Here is a 23,950-nt window from a genome sequence, read left to right as displayed (position 1 = left end):
CCCAGTGAAGACCCAACAAGAGAAGAAGTGTCAAATGCCATCCTAATATTCAGACAATAAAGCCCCAGGAATCGATGAAATCTGTTCGGAAATGTATAAAAAAGGTGCTGATCAACTTATTGCAGAAATCCATAAACTAATAGTACTTATATGGCAGAATGAATTGGTACCAGAAGAGTGGTTAAAGGGAATAATATGGCCATTGCATAAAAGGGTAATCAACTGGAGTGTAAGAACTATAGAGGCATTACTCTGTTAGCATCTGCGTATAAAATCTTCGGCAATGTATTGTTTGAAAGACTTAAATAGTTTGGCAGATTCTAGAAAAGTCAATAGAATATTACATAGATAAGTACACGCCATCTCTTCGTCGACTTTAAAGCAACTTATGACAGTGTGAAAAGAACTGCATGATATAATGCAATAATAGACTTTGGGGTCCCCCTAAGTTAGTTAAGTTGATCCAACTAACAATGCAAAACGTAATCTCATGCGTTAGAATTGAAGGAGAAAACTTTACGTTCTTTGACAATAATAATTGGCTAAGACAGGTGAACGCGCTGGCGTGTCTCCTCTTGGAGAAGGCAATCAGACAATTAAATATTAGAATGAATGGAACTATTTTTAATAGATCGACGCAAATTCTTGCATTCGCTGACGATATTATAGTTATCGTGGGCAGAAGTATGAGAGGCATGGTGCAGTGTTTTACAAGGCTTGCAGACGCGGCAAGTGAATTAGGACTTGTGGTAAACGAGGAAAAAACCAAATATATGTTGGTTTCTAAAAACCCCCGAAATATCCAACTCAGAATTCAAATTAACAACCACACCTTTGATCAAGTCAAGTAATTCACATATCTTTGATCGCTAGTAGGCGCAACAAACACGACAAGCGACGAAATAAAAAGACGCATAGCAATAGCAAACAGCACTGTTCACGGTTTCCAGAAACATTTAAAAAATAAAAATATAAAACGTACAGTAAAGCTTAATATATACAAGACCTTAATAAGACCGATTTTGATATATGGTGCTTAAACGTGGACCTTATCTCAAAATAATGAGCTCTCAAGACTTCTTGGTATTTTTGAGAAAACAATTCTTAGAAAGATTTTTGGAGCCGTAAATAAAAATGGGCTATGGCGTCGAAGATACAACTTTGAACTATATCAGTTATACGCCGATCCAGATATTGTGAAATTCGTTAAAGTGCAGAGACTTAGATGGGCTAGACACATTGCTTGGATGTCAAATCACGAATACACGAAGAGATTAACATTTTCAACTACAAGGAGTAGAGGACGACCACGCAGGAGATGGATTGATGATGTAGAAGAAGACCTACAGATTCTAAGGATCATAAGATGGTGGGAAGTTGCCAGGAATCGACAGGAGTGGCGACTTCTTTGTGAGCAGGCCAAGATCCACAACGGATTGTCGAGCCACTTATGACGATGATGATGAAATTCAATGTTTGCGCCCTGTTTTCTACAAAGCTGAAAAATCTAGCTTTATATAAAAAAGGTGTCAAAACCGGCTTAAAATATATTTTTTATTTATATCTTATTCATTATACATTTTTTACTTTTAAAGGGGTATAAAGCTAGTTCGCGTCCGCTGTAAAATACTGCACGTGCACCCTGGGTAATCTAAATGAATTAGCACAAGAGGCGCCAGAAAATCTTTCACAAGTTCTCCTGGCAGAGAGAAATCGCAGTTTTTAAAGTTGTTAAAGGTGACACTGCCAACAAATGGACCTTGTAAAGACCAATCGACAAAGAAACTTGGACCCAGTGTACGAGTTTGCCAACCAAATTGACCTGATCGCAATACAAGAAACACAAACAGAAAACGAAGTCCAATTGGGCTCTAGAGGAAAAGTCCCAGGGGATGACCTACTTGGGGCTACCTAAAATGCAGCCTTAATTTGCACTTCTACCAAGAACAACATCCACGAGGTAACTGAAAATCGGCGATATCAGAATAGCTAATATTTATTTACCCTGTGTAATGTATTATCCTGTAACATAGACGGATGCTAAAGTTAGCTTAGACAGCAAGAAAAACTAATGAGGAAGTACGAAGGAGGGTCAACAAAGATAGAGAATTACTAAAGACTGTTAAACACCGGAAAATATCCTATCTGGGACATATAGTGAGGGAAAATCGATATATTACAACTGATCTTAAAGGCAAAATTGAAAGCCGTAGAGGTGTAGGAAGAAAACAGGTTTCTTGGTTAAAAAACATTCGTGAATGGACTGAGAAATCAAATGCAGGACAATTATTCCATGTGGCCGAAGATCGAGAAGCCTTCGCAATGGTTAATCGTTAACGTCGGATAACTTTGATATGGCAAGTAAAAAAGAAGAACATAACTCCTTTTTCCTCCTGTCCTCATTACTTATACACAAAACTTAACTGTGATAAATAAATAAATCCAGCTTCATAGACAATTTTCGAATGTTTTAGTCTATAAAGCTAAAATCTTCAGTTTCTTAGAGTAGCGTCATATAATTGACCCGCCTCTTTTCTATAAAGCTGAAACCGGACCAGATATATAAGTGTTGGAAATTTTGTCTAAATAGCCGAAATTGTCAATCTATTGGGTATAACGCTAAACTAGTATTTTTTCTCCATATGAATTTTACTATCCTATTAAATTAGTGTTACAAAAGATATATTTAATTATATGATATAGAATTATCTATACAAAATGATCCGGAAGTGCCTTCGGTAAAAGAAGTAGCAAGTTACAGTGTCAAATATGGTGAATGGATAAAAGTGCATCCTAATGTACTCGCGAAGCGGTTATTCGATGACAATAATGAAGTGCGTAGGCTCAAACGTTTTAAAACAAATGATCTACCAAACAGATCTAATGTTTATGCAAAACCATTTGTTTTTTAAATTCTACCTTAATTATGTGATAATAATATGTATTTGTGGTTGTGTTTCATTATTTTATTGCTTTTAACTTACATATATAATAATATTAAACTATTCATAACATTTACAGTTCCTAAATAAGAAAGCTACATAAATAAAGAAAATGAACTCTCCACTGTAAGATGCTCCTACACGCTATGTAAACAAACATATTAATAATTATTATTCTTTAATTTTGGATATATAATAATATAAAGATTAAATATCGAATATTTAAAATAGTAAGATCCTAAAAACTTTAAAACCCTGTACTTTCCCAATATTATAACGAGCATTAATAAAATCTATTTTTAATTGTAAGAAAATAAATTTGCTTATTTTAACTTCTTTAAGTATACGTTATTTGAATCATAAAAAATGAATTATTAAATTTATTTATTTATTTACTTATTAGACCGGGGGAATTGGGCGCACATATCAATGTAAAGTTTGTTGCTTACGCCGCGCTAATGTAGGTATAGGTACGTTAGAAATTACGATATTTCGCAATTTTTCGTTGAGTTTCAATTTCAATGTACATCCACTAATAATTTTCCAACATAAACATGTCTTATTCTGGTATCAAAGAGACCGCCTTTCAAATCAAGGTTGTCAGACATATTTCCTAAAATTCCTAAGGTTATATTTAAAAAATATTCTCTATTCTCTATTCGTTATTATTCAATTGCTAGTCAACGAACGACACTCTTAAAAAATAATATGAACTTATTCTCAAAAATATATATATAAATTAATTAACTAGGTACTAATATTTACATGGACTCTTCACTAATGAATTAAAGCAACCGTGAACTTTGTATATATTACTTATATTCTAAGTAATTTTCGAATATTGGCAACATTGTAGTCTGGAGAGAATTTGAACGTTCGACGTTGCCCTGTTGGTGAATTTAGCGGTAATACTTTTATAGATATAATGATCGACTTTTAAGAAATCAGACAACTTTTAAGAATCCAAGTTCTCAAAAACGGTTTCAAGAATTGTATTATTTTTTTCCAAATTTCATTGATTTTATACCTTACCTGGAAACATGAAAAATTGCAGATATATTAATAATGGTATTAAGGTTATATTCACTAATTTTAAACTCATGCATTATGGCAACAGCGCGAAGCGCAAAGCCATAAATTCTAATGAACACCTGTTGTCTGGCTATGCGATACCCTAAAATATTTCCTATTGCAGAGGCGGAGGCTTATAAGGTATAGGTAATATAAGTTATAAGTAATATTATATTTTTCTAGGATGGCATTTTTTAAGATGCATCAACTTCTGTGTTATCAATAAATAATGACAATTATGTTAATGACAGCTCTGAATTAAAAAATAAAGATTTGCACGTACAATCCCAAAGAATAGTTTTAAATATGTATGAGTGTTTGAAAAAAGAAAATATTGGGATGGCTGATAATGCAATTGTTTCGAGAATTCATGTATTAAAAAAATCGGGTATAAGACGATATATACAATTATTAAATTAGGCACAGTTACAGATCATTCCTTAAAACGAAAGCGACCAAATAAAAAATTGGGTAGGATTGACACTGCTGCAAAAGACGTTATTCAGCGAACAGTTTACAATTTTACAGGCACACTGACGATTCTTTTCAGTCCTTCTAATTAATTTCTTTACAGCTATCGCGATGCATCTTGAACACTAGTATTCATTATTATACAGTGTGTCGCATTTAAGATGAAGACAACTCTATATATCAGCTACTAAAATACATACAGATTTGACATTTTGCACAGTCATACATGTTGTTAGTGCACATTTTTTTAAGATAGTCATCTGAAATTTAAATTTTAAACGCGGCTTACTGCGAATCCACAAACAGGGTAAATTTTCGATATTTTGCTTCGCGTTAGAGAAATCGGAAAAACTTATTTGGAAAAGTTGTTCCACTTATTGTAAACGCACATACCAAATTTCATGACAAAATTCGCAATTTTAGTTTTTCAGTATTATTTGTAATCTCGATCCTAAATCTACAATTGGCTGTCTAAAGATGCATCTCGGGACAGCCAACTGTCCGTTTTAGAATCCTGACTACAATTGAAGAGCTTATTTCCAAAGTGTCTTACATCCATATAATGAAATCCATGAAATTACAGATTTTCATACAAATTTAACATACAAATTATACAATTTTACAATTTTCATATGCACTTTTAAATGGTAAATAAGAAGTTGTTTTGGTACATATAACTTTATTCTAGACTTGAAGAAATCTATAAAGTTTAAAAAAAGAAAATTTAAAAAATCGAAATTTTGGATTTAAGACACTGGAAATAAGCTCTTCAATTAATGAAAAAAGTAAAAGTGCGAATTTTGACATAAAACTTTGTTATGTGGGGTTAAAATAATATTTGGAACATCTTTTCCAAATAACTTTTTCAGATATCTCTAACTCGAAGCAAAATATTGAAGATTCACCCTGTTTGTGCATTAACAGTAGGCCGTGTTTAAAAATTAAATTTCAGTTGACTATCTTAATTGCTGGATAGACAATGTTTTAAAATTTTCTTACAGAATGAGCCATTATTTACAGATAATTGTAAAAAAATATTATGGTTTATGTAAAAACTAAATAATAAGTCCAATATTCTTATAAATCACTAAAATTAACAAGCTTTAATTTGAAAGAATTAATTTGTTATTTATTCGGTGTTGTGAGCCCGCTCCCATTTGAAAAAAAAACTGATTCTGTCCTTTGAAGAGTCCTATTCAAAAATGCCCCGTTTAAACAAATCGAAGGTTGAAGGGTGCCGGACATTTTTGCCGGAAACAATTCCAATTCAAAAGATCACCTTTTTCTGCTACGGAAAATATTGCTCCGATTTCTCACCAAAATCAATGTTGATACTTTAGTTTAGATACTCTTGAATCTCAAAAATACTCATTTACATATTTTTCAAGCCTCGAAAATGCATATTAGGTATCGCATTTTTCGGATTTTAAATCGCTTATATCTCCAAAACTATTAACTTTTGAGAAAAATGACATAGATCTTATTTAGAGTCACCCAAAAACCTAAAAAATATTTTTTGGAGCACAAAAGGTGATATTTTGAATTTGTTTAAAAAATTGTTTAAACAATTTCTGCCCAAAAATTGAGAAATTTTCCTGAATATAATTATGTAAAAATTAATAAAAATTATATGATTTTTCTTGAAATATGCGTTTGATAACTGATCCCTTTTCTTAATTTCCACGCCAATACTCATTTACATATTTTTCAAGCCTCGAAAATGCATATTAGGTATCGCATTTTTCGGATTTTAAATCGCTTATATCTCCAAAACTATTAACTTTTGAGAAAAATGACATAGATCTTATTTAGAGTCACCCAAAAACCTAAAAAATATTTTTTGGAGCACAAAAGGTGATATTTTGAATTTGTTTAAAAAATTGTTTAAACAATTTCTGCCCAAAAATTGAGAAATTTTCCTGAATATAATTATGTAAAAATTAATAAAAATTATATGATTTTTCTTGAAATATGCGTTTGATAACTGATCCCTTTTCTTAATTTCCACGCCAATGGTCGGCATCGACATCAAAGAACCTCAAAAGCCGACGCTTGGCAAATTGACAATGGAAAAAGTATAGAACTTGCATGCCATCTAGAATTACACTTCAAGACACCTATTGCTTTGGCATTGTACTTTTGATGCTTGCCGCAAAGTATGACTTGCATTTTTAGGTACATCATCAATTCAGATCACATTCAGATCCAGAAACTGTTGAGGCATTTCTTGAAAACCGCTGATTTATAATACCATAAACTGTTTGGTGTAAATCACGCATGACTGCCATTGTGACACCAAATATATTATTGTGATCTAAATGATTGCGGCCAACTTTATCTATTCTGAGTAATACTGTTTTACTTACTTGGAGAAAGTGTTGAAAATTGATCATCACAATCTTTGAGCATTTTGGTAGCTTTTATTTTTTGTCGTTTGTAACGTTCATTTTACACTTCTAAAAATGTTTTCCTCTCATACAAAGGTGACATATGAATTAATTTTCGATTGAAAGTGTACCGCATGTTGGATCAATCATCATCATCGTGGTTACTACAAATGCCGCAAAATACTTGGTAATCAGTGTTGAAGATCTTATGACCTATTTCATGCCAACAAATAGCTGCATATTGCTAAACTTCAATGACGTTACCTTCGTTGGTGTTTTGGTTAATTTCATTACACGACAACGTCGTGGTCGTTAGTAGCATCTTTTCTACACTGAGTATTGCATAGATAAATGTCCGTTCTCTTTAACATTGCTATTTACTTCTGATGTAATAACTTCTTCATATTCCATAGAAGTAAAAGCTGCGAGATATATACTGCGCAGATAAAGATGTACCTTGTTTGTTGACATCTGCAGTAGCATCTACTTCATCCTGTATCAAGGTAAAACTCGCCTTGGTAGTTTGATGTGATAACACATTTTGCTTCATATCGTTGCTAGCAGTTCCTGGTAAAATATTGTCTTCAGTTGTGAAAAATACATCGTCGGTGCTCACAATTTCATTGTCTAGCTGCTGCAGAAATATATTCGGACGATGACGTAATAATGTAATAGAGACCAGTTTTTCAAGGAATAGATTTATTGTAAGCCATTTAGTTTCTCCATTTAGAGAATTATTTAGATCCTGACGGAATGGACTTGCAATAGGTAAATCATTTAGGAATTGATTTCCTTCAACTTCACGTTCTAAGGATAGAGCATTAATAACAATATTTTGACTGTTTAATGATGTAACGGATTAGTAGAATTTCCTGAAGGTATTGAAGCTTCAGGTACTAACTCAATAGATTGCGAGTTTGGAAGTTGCTCGGTGATAATTTCTTCATCTGAAGATAATAAATCCAATTCAATGATGTAAATCTTAAGTACTCGTTACAAATTGTCCTTATCAACCAAATTGTTGATCAATCGTTGATTACTTCATGTCGTAATGACGTGATATGTATCCCAGTTTTTACGGCACTCAGTACAGCCTCATATAGAGTTCTTCTGATCACCCTATGATAAGATCGATTTTTGGCAAAGAAAATAAACATAAGTAATTAAATACGAGTATTAATTTTTTAATTTTAAGTAAGTAATTTTAGATTGATAGATTTTAATGTTTAATCAGTTTTGTAAGATTTAAAATTATATTTCAGTATACTTTTCATGGCTTCAAGATATTAACAATAAGGGAAACGTGATAACAATTTCGGCTTTTTAGACAAATGTTTTCCAAAACTGATCCGCTTTCAGCTTTATATAAAAAGGCGGGTCAATTATATGACGCTAGTCTAAGAAACTGAAGATTTTAGCTTTATAAACTAAAACGTTGTCTATAAAGCTGCATTTTTCAGCTTTATAGACAATAAAAAGAGGACAGAGACATTTAATTTCATTCGTGTAAGAAGCGCCACTTAGCTACGTATTTAGCCGGTTTCTTAGCTAAAAAGCTGATTTTCTAAGAAACTACGAGAAATAAATGGCATTTCTTCATACATAAGTTTACACTAAAGATCTCAATGCACGAATTTAAAAGTATCAGATGTGCATAGGATATTTCCCAAATATTAACAAATAAAAAACAATGTTTTAAAACAAAACAAGCCCAAAATACTCTTCGGGAACTGATAGAATGTTTGAACTTGAATTTAAGCTCTTATTGTTGCAAAAATCGTTATTTTTCGTTTTTTTTTTTCAGTTTTAAATTATTTACAATTTTGTCCGAGACGAAAAAGTTGATTTTTATAATTTGTTTAAAAAATTGTTTAAATAAATTAGAACCACTTTTCACATGGTCCTTCCTAAACCTTATTCGGGGTGTCTCACGGGAGTGATTATGCAAAAATATCTCATCGGAATATTTTTTCGAACGAACCCGAGCTTTTGGTCTTGTCTAAGCAGTATCATTCGTTTTACTTCTTTTTATGTGTTGTTATCGATTGTTATGAGGTTATAGTCTAAACAGATATCTAAGAGAGTCATGAATACTCAGGTCAACGGGGTGCTATTGTTCCGGAGGTGTGAAATTCCATAAACAAGGGATCTCAGTATCTGTTTTATGAAAGGATCCCTTGTTTATGTAATTTCACACGTCTAACAATAGCGCTACGCTGAGCAGATTAATGAGCCCCTTAGATGTCTTGTTAGACTTTACCAAGGTAGGTAAACTTGTTTACTACTTCAAAATTATAGTGGTCTACACTGAAGTTTTGTTCGGCGTTTATAGCTCTATCTCTGTTGTTCGGGATCGATGCCATCACTTTGGTTGTTTCCTCGTTTATTGTGAGGCCCATATTTTGTGCTGCCGTTGAGAAGGTGGAAACCACCTCTTCATGTCTTCGTGTGGTAGATGCGATCAAATCCAAATTGTAAGCGTAAGTCACAATTTGCATTGACCTATTAAAGATTATTTCCATATTGTGTAACTCGGCATCTGTTATAGTCGTTTTTAACGCTATATTGAAGACAAGAGAGGCTAGCGTGTCTCCCTGTCGTAATCTCGCATGTTTCAAAAGCTTGCAGCTTTTGCAAAACGGGGCAGGTTGCCTTTTATTTGCACTATACAAATCACTTAACTCAAAATTTATTTTTATAGGTCTTTGGTGATATTAATATTAATGTTAAAAACATGGCACCAAATTCTTCCGCGTATTTAAGTATATCGAGTGAAGATATTTACTTGGACCATGATTATTTTTGCAAAATGTGCTTACACGTAAGTTCTAATTTTGACCTTTCTGTCACGTTTATCATCAGTCTTTATTTGTAAACCACTTTTTGATACTCATAATTTTAGACTGTTGTGCATAATGAAATATGAAGTTCAGTGACTGAAGTCAGTTTGGTTTCAAAAATGGACTTGGCAAGAAGGAGGCGATCTTTAGTATGCAAGCATTAATACAGAATTGTTTAGATCAAAAAAGGACGTTTTCCTCTGTTTCATCGATTATGAGAAAGCATTAGATAATATTATAAATGAAGACAACGATAGCTCAGCAGAAATCAAAATAAGAATAGTAAAAGCCAGATCCATATTCACTAAAATGAAGAGAGTGTTCTGCGGAAGAGATTTGAGTCTTGAAATGAAACTTCGCCTGATGAGATGTTACGTACTTTCTGTTCTGTTCTACGGAATGGAGTCATGGACGTTGAAAAATATTGATACCAAAAAATTAGAGGCATTTGAACTGTGGATGTATCGCAGAATCCTGAGAATATTATGGACCGAGAGAGTCACAAATGTCGAGGTCTTGAGAAGAATGAATAAAGAAAAGGAAGTCATATTTACGATCAAAAAACGAAAACTGCAATACTTGGGACACATTACAAGAGGCGAAATATATGAACTGCTTCGAATAATTATGCAAGGGAAAATAGCAGGAAAAAGGTCCATAGGAAGAAGACGAAACTCCTGGCTAAAGAATCTACGGGAATGGTATAGCTGTAGCAGCAACGAATTGTTTCGGTCAGCAGTTTCGAAAATACGTATAGCCCTGATGATCGTCAACCTTCGGAACGAAGATGGCACTTGAAGAAGAAGAATTCGATAATATAAAACACGAACTAATGATACAATATCTACAAGAGTTGGGACTGGATCCCAATGATATAAGCATTGTCGCCAATCTGTATTGGAACCAAACAGCAACAGTACGTCTTCAAAATTTCAACGAAACGGAAGATTTGTCAATAAAAAAGGGAGTAATGCAAGTTTGTATACTTTCTCCAATGTTGTTTAACATATACGTAGAAAAAGCATTTGCAGAATCAGTGGCAGACTCCAAGAATGGCATTACTCTAAGGTGTGCCGATGATACAGCTATAGTGGTAGATAACATCTAAGATCTTCAATTTTCGGAGTTTTAAATAATCTAACTCTGACAAGTGAATCTTTGGGTTTGAAGATAAATATCAAGAAGACACAAACAATGATTATTAGTAGAAATAATGACCCAAATGCAAATATTTCAAAAAAGTCAGACAGTTTAAATATCAGGGTTATCTTAAACGATATTGGAACCCTGAGACTAAAACAGTGAGCACAGTAGAACAAGCCAGACATGCTTTTTTGGAAACTTCGTAAATTCGAGTGATTGTCAGTTGGATTTCAAACTGAAATACAAGATGCTAAGGTGTTATGTTTGGCCTCCTCTCTTGTACAAAATGGAAGCAAGGACGTTAAAGACCAGATCCATTAACAAACTTGGAAGTTTTTGAAATGTGGCGCCTGTGCCGAATGCTTAGAATATCATGGAAGGAATATCATGTAAAAACTAAGAAGACTGCATGTTTAGGGCACATGTTACGACGAGAACTATACACTCTTCAGAAACTAGTACTAGAAGGAAAGATAGGGAGTAAGATAACTCTAGGTCATAAAAGATGTCAGGTTGCATAATACTAGCCAGTGGATAGGAATCCACAGTTATGAAACTATTCGCAACGCTGCAATAATTTAATTCTGACTATTTAACATCTCACCCGACAAGATAATGTACAGTGAAGGTCTACGCAGACATACAGGGCACGTTAAGAAGAATGCAAAAAAGATAATGAAAACCAAAAAATAATGAAAGAAGATAATGAAAAAAAGTCGAATTTTGATAAAAACTGGCTTTTCGTAACTGTTTGAAGTGGCAAAAAGTATGAAATCATGTCATAAACAATCTATTGGTGCCACAATAATAATTTAATTAAAACAAATGGAACTTTGGGATGTTGAACAGTCTACATATTATTTTTTCCTGAGGTATAGGAAAAGATCGATTCTAATTCTGCAACTTCAAACTTGCCCAAACTTTTTTGAGCACAGGAAGTTAGGTTCGATCAAACTATTTTTGGCTCCAAAATATGTGATTTAATTTATGACCTACCATTTTGTTACAATGTATCGTAATGTGTTTCTTTTGATTGTTGCAATGTAGTTGTATCTATTGGTTATTTTTCGGATTATAAGTGGAAACTGAATTTACAAATTGGCTTTAAATTAACGTGAACAGCAATTTCTATCTAATTAATAATAATAACATAGTTCCGTCTATTGAAATATCTGATATGCAGTTATCAAATAACTAGGAACGTTATGTTGGAATAATTTACGTCAATCTATTAATTGTGTGGGAAACTATAATAGTACTCTTCTCTTTGTATTGTTTCTTTTTATTATGGCAGTCTTGGGATAATGGCCATAACGAATAATTGGAGAGAGGAATTATGTTGTTTTGAAGATTCGAACAGGGTGATTATAAAAAGTCAGTATATTTAAAACTAGGTAGTAGAAATAAATGACATACTTACTTACAATCTGTTTATTTAGTAAGCGACGACCGGTTTTAACCACTACAGTTTTCGGGTCATCATCAGGTCATCAGATCACACTTTTTTTGCTGATTAAGAGCTATATTACATTATATCATTTAGAAATAGGTTATTAACTTACCTTAAAATTAAATAATTAAATAAATAATACACATCTTCATAAATATATCTCTAGAATAAAAGTAAATAATTTCTTTAATACAACATCATTGACACAGTTACAAACAATAACGTCCTTTCTGTTTTCTTTTTTCTGTCTACGATCAATCACAACACAAAGTAGCTTCTAGACTAGCTCCTCAAGAAAAGGCCCTTTTTTAGATCGATGTATACTAGCAAAAATGAGCATTTGAAACACGTTATCTTAACAATAGACCTTGTACCGGAATGTAAATACTGCTTATATTATCTTTATACTAACGTCACCTTTACATTCAATAAAAAACCACCCACATCCTCAATTTTAACTAACATAAATAAATAATAGTGCATATTTTGTACCATATCTGATGTAAGGCTTGGTTAAATTCGTAGTATTACAATATGTATGTTTTTTTAGCTTTGTAAAGATTGTACTTACCGTTGACCTGATGATGACCAAAAACTATAGTGGTCCGGTGGTAGCTTACTAAATAAATAGATTGTGAGCGAATCTGTCATTTATTTCTACTACCCAGTTTAAAATGGACCCACACGAGCAAACAATTCATTATTTCAATATATTTAATGTGTATTGAATTGGAAACATTTATTTTAAGTCATTGTAAGTCTGGTACTAGTACTGGTAGTCCGTAAATGCTTCCTAGGGGAGCTAGAGCTCTTAAAAGATAGCGCCTTGTAATTCGTTTTTTGTAAATACCTCCAGAACGCTTCTGTTTAGAAAAACGAAAACTGGTAAGATTTTTTTATCCTCTAGAGTTAAATCGATTTTATCAATTGTGAATTTCTAGTACCGATCATAGGCGTCCGTTTTGAGTAGGTCAACGGTTATTTTAACGCATAACTTTTTTGTCTGTACCTTTTAAGCATTCGTGACACTAGATTATTAAATTTTCAGTTATTCTAGTACTAAAAGGTACTCTTACTCGATAGGATACACCGTTTCCAGAAAAATCGATCTGAAAATTTTTCGTTTTTTTTTTTCATGAAAGTTAAATTAATATTTTTTGCACTACTTGGCCGTGACCTGTGAACATAAGTATAACTTACGTTTTTCATTGTCAAATTGTGATCAGTTCGTGAAGTTTATCTTTAAGTTTTTAACTTTGCGGCATTTAAATATAATAATTTCAATTCAACAAAAATGGTTTGATGTGCTTTAGTTTATGGCAAAATAAGGTGTCACGCTCCAGAAGCACAACGTAGATACCCTGAAAAATTTCTAAATCGTGATCGCACGTACTCAACATTGACAGCTTTTCATCAACGATTAAGAGAAACAGGTTGAGTGATAACAAAAAAATAATGAAAGGGGGGACCTGATTATGTAACAGCATCACATGAAGATGTTATTTTAATGAAGTTAAGAAAAATCCAGAAATTAGCTTTCGAAGACTATGTGCCATATATCCCACAATTTCAAAATCTTCCGTAGGAAATATCTTACACAACGACAATTTATATCCTTTTCATTTTACAAAGGTACAAGCACTGCTACAAGGAGATTTTGCAGCTGGTGAAGAATCAGGTAAATGGAAACAAAATCAGAAAAATCAAAATGAAGATTTTTTCAGATACGTTTTGTTTTGCGACAACGCTACATTCACAAAAAATAAAATTTTTAAAGTGCATAATGCACAATATCACTCGTACGTTGGTGACAATCCCCACGTTGTTCAATCGTTTAATCATCAACATAGGTGTGGGGAATTAACAAAGAAATGTACTATTACGAATTAATAGTAATTAAATTAACACGAACTATTCCTTCGATAGCTCTGGTAAGATAAATGAACTTTAATTCATAGGTGCAAATAATTATCAAAATTTAAATGGTTGCAATAAACAATTTAAAGGTTGAGGTAAAACTAGGTGAAGAACTTACTGCTAACTACCATGATTTGCACTACTTTACGAAACAACGAACAAAACCAATTCAATATGAATGCATCGATGCACTAGCGGGTGCGCCTGTCCCTCTTAACGACTAAAACTCTTCTGTCTTTAAGCGAGATGTATTCCCGAGCCTCAGCGGTACTATTACGATCGAATGAATACAGGGGAGGAAAAATGTAATGATTAATTTATAAAACCAAAATGTTTTATCTGATTCTTACATGATGTGCCTTTAAATATTCCACAAAACTTATGGTTTGTATGTGATGGTTGTCAGGCCTACTTTAGCAGGAATATACGAGACTTTCTTGAAAATAACTACGAAGACCACTGGATTGGAAGAGGCGGTCCAGTTGCTTAGCCAACAAGGTTGCCGGATTTTAATCCTTGCGATTATTGTGTTTGGGGATACATAAAAGCATTTGTTTATTCCATTTCGATACAAAATCGTGCACAACTCGAGCTAAGGATACAAGATGCTAACAACTTTGTAATTTTTGCAAGAATTCGGCGATTTCTAAGCAAAACGGCAAATTTATGCATAGAGACTAATGGTCATCAATTTCGCGCATCTTTTGTAACTATCTACTTATGATACATATTCTTTTGTATTAGTTTCGTTCCATCGTAATAAATAGTTTGTTTTTAAAACATTTTAAATAAAATTTTGTTTCAATTTAATTTTTTTGCTACTTTTCCTAAACTTTTTTTACGAATTGTATGCCGCATTCATTGAAACAAAAGATAATTTATAAAATTAATTAAGATACCTATTAATTTAACTTTCATGAAGAAAAAATGAAAAATTTTCAAATCGATTTTTCTAGAAAACGGTGTATCCTACCGACTTAAGGCAAGAGTATCTTTTAGTACTAGAATACCTGAAAATTTAATAATCTACCATCACGAATGCTTAGAAGTTAACGACAAAAAAGTTATGCATTAAAATAACCGTTGACCTACCCAAAACGGACGCCTATGGCCAAAACGGACATTAATTTTGAAAAAATCCATTTTGACATCCCAATTATTGACATGATAAAATCCCATAAAAGTAATTATTAATGATACTTTAATTACTAATAAAATTGAAATGGTCTATTAAAAAAGAAAACAAACTTAAATGAGAAAATAGTAAAAAAAATACACTTAATACATAGTAGTTATTTCAAATACATCGATAGGCTTACTATCTCCTGGACTAGGCCTATCTCCTGGAGTTACTGAAATTATCTTAGTAGTGTGCGACTTACCGATTATGTCTAAAAAAATTTATAGTTGAAACGTCAATTTTGTTAGTTTTAAATTGAGTTTTTTCATCTGTGGTTGTTTTAAGGCACATAACTTCTACATCACTTTCTTCGTTAAATATGTTTTGAGCAACACAAGCGTTTATACAGCTTTTCTTTTTTCTCCCGAAACTTAACAAGTAAATGGTCTCCTGCAGCAACTGTACGAACAGAATCTACTTTTAAAAATTCACTTATAAATCTTGTATATTGATTTCTATGTCATCTAAGCTATCACCACTTTTCATACAGTCTTCAGAACTTTCAGATTCAGAGGTTTTTTTCTATTCTTAAATTGATCTTAATTTTGCTCTCTTAGAAAAGCTCTCTTTTCTGTGTCTAAGTTTTTTGGTTTTCTCATCTTCTTTATTTTTATGATAGTTTTGCCACGCTTCTGAAGTAACACCTGATCATATTATCTCCTTACTTTTTCTTCTTTGTTTCCTCTGGGAGTCAGATTTGGTCAAAATAACGCTCTTTTAAGGGCGATGACACATCTAAAGGAAAGGTACTGTTTGAAACAGTTTCTCCAGCATAAATTTCAGTAGTTAAATGTTTATAGGTTACTAGATTCCAAGGTTTTTAAAAGAATTCTAGAAAATTCTAGCATCCACTGGACCAAAATGTTTTATTCAATTTTCGTTGAACTACATTAATACATTAAATAAAAATCATGTATGAAATGGTCTTAATTACTAAATTACTAAATACTTATTACTAAATACTTATTACTAAATATTTACAGTGATTGAGTTTGTATACACGACCTAATATTCCCTATAGTTTGTGTGGATAAATATATGTGATCACTTAGATAATAACTAACATAGATTAGAGTATATTTTATGGTTTCTCAAAAACCTGTAACCCTTTTTGTTGCCCAGATATAGATACAGATATGATAGATAGCTTTACCGTAAAGTTAGCATAGCCATCGTTTCTAGGAAACGGTTAGAGCAATATATTGTTTCTTGGCGTAAAATTTTAACAAGGAATTAACAATTAATTCGTGGTGGTTCAGTTTTCTAATTTCATCGTTTTTTCCGATTTTTATAGAGATGAGTTTTGCGCTAGGGGATGATGGGGTAGTTTTTGAGGATTGTTCAATATACAAATCAACAGCAATTAATTAGCAATTAAATAAGCCGCCAAAGTGGGTTCTTTAGCCTTTTTCATTGTCGAGATATAACCATGGCTATGTTAGCTTTACAGTAAAGTCAGCACAACCATTATTTCTCAAAAACGATTGCAGAAATAAATTGTTTCTTAGCGTAAAACTTCAGTAATAAATTAGCAATAAATTCCTAGCGGTTCACTTTATTGGTTTCAACGTTTTTGTCCGATATATCGATTTTTCCGAGAATGAGTTGTGCGCTTTTGGATGATGGGATAGTTTTTGGGGATTGGTCAATGTAACAATCAATAGCCATGAATTAGCTATAAAATATACCGCCGAGATGGGCCCTGTAGCCTTATTTATTGCCGAGATATAGCTATGACTATGCTAGCTTTACCGTAAAGTTAGCATAGTCATAGCTATAACAATGATTTCTCGGAAACGGTTGCAGCAATAAATTGTTTCTTGGCGTAAAACTTCGGCAATAATTTATCAATCAATTTTTGGCCGATATCTCGGTTTTTCCGATATGTTTTGAGCTAGGGGATGATGGGGTAGGTTGGTTAATAGATGGGGTAGATTGGTTAATATACCAATCAACAGCAATTAATTAGCAATAAAATATGTCGCCAAGACGGGCCGTGTATTCTTTTTCCTTGCCGAGAAATAGTTATGGCTATGTCTTTATCTTAAAATTAGCATACCCACTGTTTCTCGGAAACGGCCACAGCAATAATTTTTTTTCTTTCCGTAATAAATTTGCAATAGATTACTTATATTGTTGGTCTGAATTTAGCCTTACAAAATGGAGATAATATTTCTTAAGGAAATGATCAACATTAGTATTTTCCTTAAAAATTTGATTAAATTCCAAGTATTCAACCTTCTACAGAACAATACCCATAAATATCAGGTGTAAAATAATTGCTTTCGAACCGTATAATTTCATTTTTTATCGTTCTTAATCCAATCACATTAATTAGATGATGGGTAACAAAATTTACTTAAAATATTGCCATTTCGCCATGATGTTAGATAAGTTTTCTGTAAAATTAAAGTTAAAACTAATATTTGTATTGATGTTATGTAGTAATCTACGTGGTACTTAAAGAAAGTTAATTGGTTTTTTAGATTAAGTAGGTATATACCTAACTTACAAATAGAATTGCACATTTACACAGTAGGTATTTTCTGAAAATAGCCTTATTGATTTGTCTATACAGTTATTGAAAGCAAATATTCTGAGAATTTTAGTACAAAATGATTTAACGCTAAAACGAGGGCAGAATTCTTTTAATGCATATTGAAACATAGCTTTTAATACTTTTGATTTCATTAATCTCCCTTTCTGCAATATCCCCTCTGACTTTTTACTGCTAATCTCATTATACAAGCGATTTGACCCCCATCACATTTATTAACGTAAACGATATCAAATTGCGGAAAGATCATAATATTTACATTAATCTCATATTGCTGTAATTGTTACATAAAATGCAAATTTTGAATATTCATATAAACTTTGTAATAGAAATCGTGCTTGGTATAATTCTTTAGTTTAGAGCTTTCTTTCAATCGTGACGTATTCTTGCGTTATTATTAAATTTTTGTCGCGGGGGCGCATAAAACCTGCTGAAATTTTACGTTCGCTGAAAAAACGCTTATGGCCGAAACCCATACAGACCAACCACGGACAATCACCAATGTCACGAATATTCTTGCGACCCGTGAGATTATTGAAGGAGAGACCACCTTCCAATATGGAAAATTGATGATCACATCGGAATATCGTATGGGGGTGCCCAATCAATCATTTCAGATGATTTTGGATAGCGAAAAGTGTCGGCAAGGTTGGTTCCTCGCCTATTGGCGAGGAAAACGACTTGCCGTATGTGAAAGACTTTTCGCACACTATCGAACAGAGGAGGTTGACTTCTTGATGTACATTGTAACCTGTGGTATTACGTGGGTACATCATTATACCACCGAATCTAAGCAAACAGCACGACGGAAAACCTGGAGAAGCAGCACGACGGAAAACCTGGAGAAGCAGCACGACGGAAAACCAATATCCGTCTTTCCGCTGGGAACGTTTTCGCAATTATTTTTTAGAATTGCTTGCCTACTGCTTGTTGATTTCCTTCATGAAGTGTATACTTAAGTAATCTGCGTACTACTGCTAATTTCTTAATGAAGTTAAATTGGCTTATCCACGAAAAAGACGAGAGTCAAAGTGTAATTCTGTTCCATGACAATGCTCGACCATACACAGCTGCATTAATTCAAGAAATATTTCCAATAAAAACAATATTCATTGGAAAACACTGAAACAACCGCCCTACAGTCCGGATCTATCTCCGTGTAACTATCACATGTTTGAATCACTCAATTGGTTAGAGACGCGATCAGATTCATTGTTTGGTGATGGGATTAAAAAACTTCCAATTCCGTATGAAAAATGTGTGAATAATAGCGGATTATATAAACTATTGTAAATTGGCTTATTTAGTAATAATCAGTTAATTATTCCATTAATTTATTCCATTCCGGAAAGGGTAGATATGATTTCGTTCTACTTTAAAAACAATAAATGTGCATAAACAATGTCTGTAAAGTTAGAATTTCCATTTTATAAGGCCGAATTCAGACCAACACTATAATTTATTGCTACTTAAATAATTTATTACGGAAAGAAAAAAATTATTGCTATAGCCGTTTCCAAGAAACATTGGGTATGCTAACGTTATGGTAAAGCAAGCATAGCCATAGCTAGTTTGGCAAGGAAAAGGGGTACAGCGTCCATCTTGGCGGCATATTTTATTGCTAATTAATTGCTGTTGATTGGTATATTAACCCATCCCCAAAGGCTACCCCAACATTCGCTAGATCAAAACACACCCCCTGAAAACCGAGATACCGGCCGAAAAGCGAACCGCTTTGGCGGCATATTTTATTGCTAATTAATTGCTGTTGATTGGTATATTAGCCAATCCCAAAAAAATAACCCCATCATCTCCTATCTTAAAACACACCCCCAGAAAAACCGAGATATCAGCGAAAAAGTGATCCACAAGAAAATTGATTGCTAATTTATTTCCGAAGTTTTACGCCAAGAAACAATTTATTGCTGCAACGGTTTCCGAGAAACAATGATTATGCTAACTTTATGGTAAAGCAAGCATAGCTTTAACTATCTCGGCAAGGAAAATGGGTACAGGGCTTATATTGATTGCATATTTATTGCTAATATATGGTTATGCATATTTTATTGCTAATTAATTGCTGTTGATTGGTACTTATAATAACCAATCCCCAAAAACTACTCCATCATCTCCTAGCTTAACACATCCAGAAAAACAGAGTTATCGGCCAAATAGCAAACCGCAAGCAATTGATTACTAATTTATTGCCGAAGTTTTACGCCAAGAAACAATTTATTGCTGCAACCGTTTACTAGAAACTCGTAGCTCGGCAATGAAAAGGGTTATAGGATCTATCTTGGCAGCATATTTTATTGCTAATTAACTGCTGTTAATTGGTATATTGACCAATCCGCAAAAACTACCCCATCATCTCCCAAGCGCAAAACTCATTCCTGGAAAAATCAAGATATCGGCAAAAAACGTTGAAACCAGAAAAGTGAACCGCTATGAATTAATCGCTAATTTATTGCTGAAGTTTTAGGTCAAGAAACGTTTTAGTGCTGCATTCGTTTCCCATAAATAATGATCAATAAACCTATCTTAGCTTCATATCATCCTTCAATGCAAATCTTGGCGAAATGGTGCTGATACTGTTGATAAAAAATAATATACGTATCATTTGACCCTCGCTTTCAGCTTGAAAAGCTTTTTGCTATATTCTTTGCATACACCAGACAATATTTATCTTAAGCTACAATATCCATATATAATATGACAGCTACGAGATATAGTCCATATTTCATTGCTAATTTAAAGTACCCCTCACACCATGTGCTACCGATCTCACTCCCTTAAATTCACAAAAAATGGAAATAAACTAGTTTTAAGAAAAGTACACACATGCGTCATTCATTGTTAATTTATTGTCGTAGTTCTGACCTTTTTATTAATTCACCATCTTTCGTTTAAGTATGAATTATACAATAATTATATAAGGTAGTTTTTACCTGGCAATTTGACTGGCGAAATGTATTTACAATTACTGAAAAACGTGATTAATCCTGCCTTGATTTATATTAGTGAAAATTATCAACAATATCATGAAGACCATTTGACTTAGCAATAGGACGATGCTCCTTCGCATAATGTTTTATTTGCTTGTCAATCTCTAGACCAACATTTTCCACGACATTGAATTGGTAGAAGAGGCAGCATTGAGTGGCCTTCTTTATCACCAGATTTTTCTGCTAGATTTCTTTTTGTGGCGACACTTAGAACACCACCCGCATCTTTAGAAGATTTACGTCAACGAATTGTCAAAGAATGTTGACGAATCATTCCGCAAATACATAGGAATGTGAGAGAACTTTTCAAAAAAATTTTATCATTGTGTGAACGCCAAGTGTCGTCAGTTTCAACATTTGGTGAACTAAGAAGTAAGTAATCAGATATTGTAAAATATTAATTTTTTTTTTTTTAATAAATCAAATTAAATAAGTAAGTATTGCATAAAATTTAACAATTTAAAGGCCAATGTAAGTATAGGTAATCGCAATGGCTTTAAACTAAACTTAACTTTATGGTAAAGCTAGCATAGACATAGCTAAGTATATCTCGACAATGAAAAGTGCTATATGGCCCATCTTGGCGGCATATTTTATTGCTAATTAATTGCTGTTGATTAGTATATTGACCAATCCCCAAAAATATCCCATCATTCCCTGGTGCAAAACTCATCCACAGAAAAATCGGGATATCGACCAAAAAACAATGAAACTACAGAAGTGAAATGAACAAGGTTACAGAGCCCATCTTGGCTTCATATTTGGTTGCTAATTAATTGTTGATGATTGGTACATTATCCAATCATCATAAACTACCCCATTATCCCGCAGCGAAATACTCACTCCGAAAAAATCTAGATAGACCAAAAACGTTGAAACCAGAAAAGTCAACCGCTAGGAATTAATTGCTAATTTACTGGTAATCTTGCGTGACAAACTAATTTAATTCTGGTTATGAACGTCAAAAAATATTCCTTGACAACCGTATGATTTGAATTGAAGACATTCCAAAAATGAACAACAAGAATAAAAACATCGAAACAAGAACAAAAAATTGTATCTTGGCGTAAAATTTCAGCATTAAATTAGCAATTAATTCCTTGTGGTTCACTTTTCTAGTGTCGGCGTTTTTCTCATAATCTAGATGTTTTCGGGGGATGAGTTTTGCGCCTAGGGGATGATGGGGTAGTTTTTGGGAATTGGTCAACGTACCAATCAACAGAAATTAATTAGCAATGAAATATGCCGCCAAGATGGGCCCTGCAGTCCTTTTCCTTGCCGAGATATAGCTATGGCTGTGTTAGCTTTAGCCTAAAGTTAGCATACTCATTGTTTCTCAGAAACGGCTATAGTAATATTTTTTTTCGTTCCGTAATAAATTGGCAATAAATTATAGTCTTAGTCTGAATTTGGCCTTATAAAATGGATATGCTAACTTGTACAGACATATTATGATTCAGGCAATAAAGAAAAATAGATGAAGAAGTAATGCAGCATGTGAGCTAATGTAAGAGCTGAAAGAATTTTGAATGATGCATTTAAACAGAAAATGGCATCACGTAAACAAAAAAATCAGAATTGTAATTAGCAAAACAGTGGGTTAAAACATTATTTATACAGAGTAATGAATGAAGAATAAGAAATGTATGCACAATAGAAAGGATTATGTATAAAACAATAAAGTAAGTAAAACACCCACCACCCACATCATTATAGTGACATAATTTGGTATAACATGGGTGAAAATTAACAGAGGGGGTAACCTCTAGTTGCGTTTCAAAAATGACCATGTCATGCCATACCTCCAATTTAATAATTTTTATCGTTAAATTGATAGTACATAATTGTCATCAATTTTCGTCAACCTTTATCAAGTTTTTAACTATAAAACAATCATAATCCGTCGATGGTCAATGTAAACAGTAAACATGACCCCATGGTCAAGTAATTATTATTTTTAGCTAGTAATGTTTGTAAATGGAAACCTTCAGATTTCAAATTATTCTGTATACTTAATTCGTTATAAAAATAAACATCACAACGATTGCTCAAATTTATTTTCTAATTAAACAAAAGAATTACAAATTGATGATACTGTTTTTTAATATGTAAAATAAATGATTATCTCTTCAGAAGGCTTCAAGAACCTTATAACCTCCAAAACATTTCCAAAGCCCTTTTTGCAGTAATAAAGAAATATCCATAAAAGCATTCGTTTTACTAAACTTTTTAAATAAATAAGTTAAAAATAGGCGATAGGGTAGGTAGTATAGAGAACTTTTTATTTTGTGTCGTGAAATAAAAAGCTCTCAAAATTTCACGTTTTTAAATATTTATCATCTAGGTCCTTTTTTAAAATTTGGTCTAATATAGTACAGGTTATAGTGAAGCACCCAAATATTATTACTAATATCAATTAATATTTGAGTAAACTATGCAAAATAAAATCAATCGAGGGAATAAATTAACAAAAGTTGAGTACATCTCACCTCGTATCATTGACCATATCCTTTAAAGAACAATATCACATAACTTCCAAGAAAAAATCACAAAACTTAGTTCTGTATAACATAAGAAACATCACAAACTTCACATATGTACGCCACTATTCACACATATTGTTATCTATACAAACCTACAGTTTTCAAGACTTTTTCTTTTTAGTTTTGTTGTACGACCGGTTCACAGAAATCCTACCGTCACTCGACCTCACATATCATACTTGCCTGCCAAACGGTTTACTAGTGACTACTATTTATTTGGGTTTGCTTTGCTGTTGTGAGTGGTTGCGGTTGGTTGTGTTGTGATACCGAACTATCCCAGAACTAAGTTGCGCAGTCGCGAGGTTTTCAAAGCTGTTGCGCTACGTATGGATGCTATCTTGGGACTATTAAATAAAATCTTTTAATAAACGGGGAAATTAGAAGATTTGACGAAAATACCTTAGGAATAAATATTATTTATTAAACTATGTAAAACATAGTGGT

General features: G+C 32.8%; 1 protein-coding gene across 1 annotated transcript in view; it reads right to left on the bottom strand.

The window, feature by feature from the left end:
• LOC140441347 (uncharacterized) overlaps nucleotides 1-23,739 on the bottom strand; it is a 278,993-nt gene extending 255,254 nt beyond the window's left edge. The window contains exon 1 of the mRNA XM_072532010.1: nucleotides 23,453-23,739. The gene's annotated coding sequence lies outside the window, so the exon portion shown is untranslated. The remainder of the gene's footprint in view (nucleotides 1-23,452) is intronic.
• Between the last annotated feature and the right edge of the window lie 211 nt (nucleotides 23,740-23,950).

This window comes from Diabrotica undecimpunctata, chromosome 5 (genome assembly GCF_040954645.1).
Source record: "Diabrotica undecimpunctata isolate CICGRU chromosome 5, icDiaUnde3, whole genome shotgun sequence".
Classification (NCBI taxonomy): Eukaryota; Metazoa; Arthropoda; class Insecta; order Coleoptera; family Chrysomelidae; genus Diabrotica; species Diabrotica undecimpunctata.
This window is presented reverse-complemented; position numbering and strand designations above follow the sequence as displayed.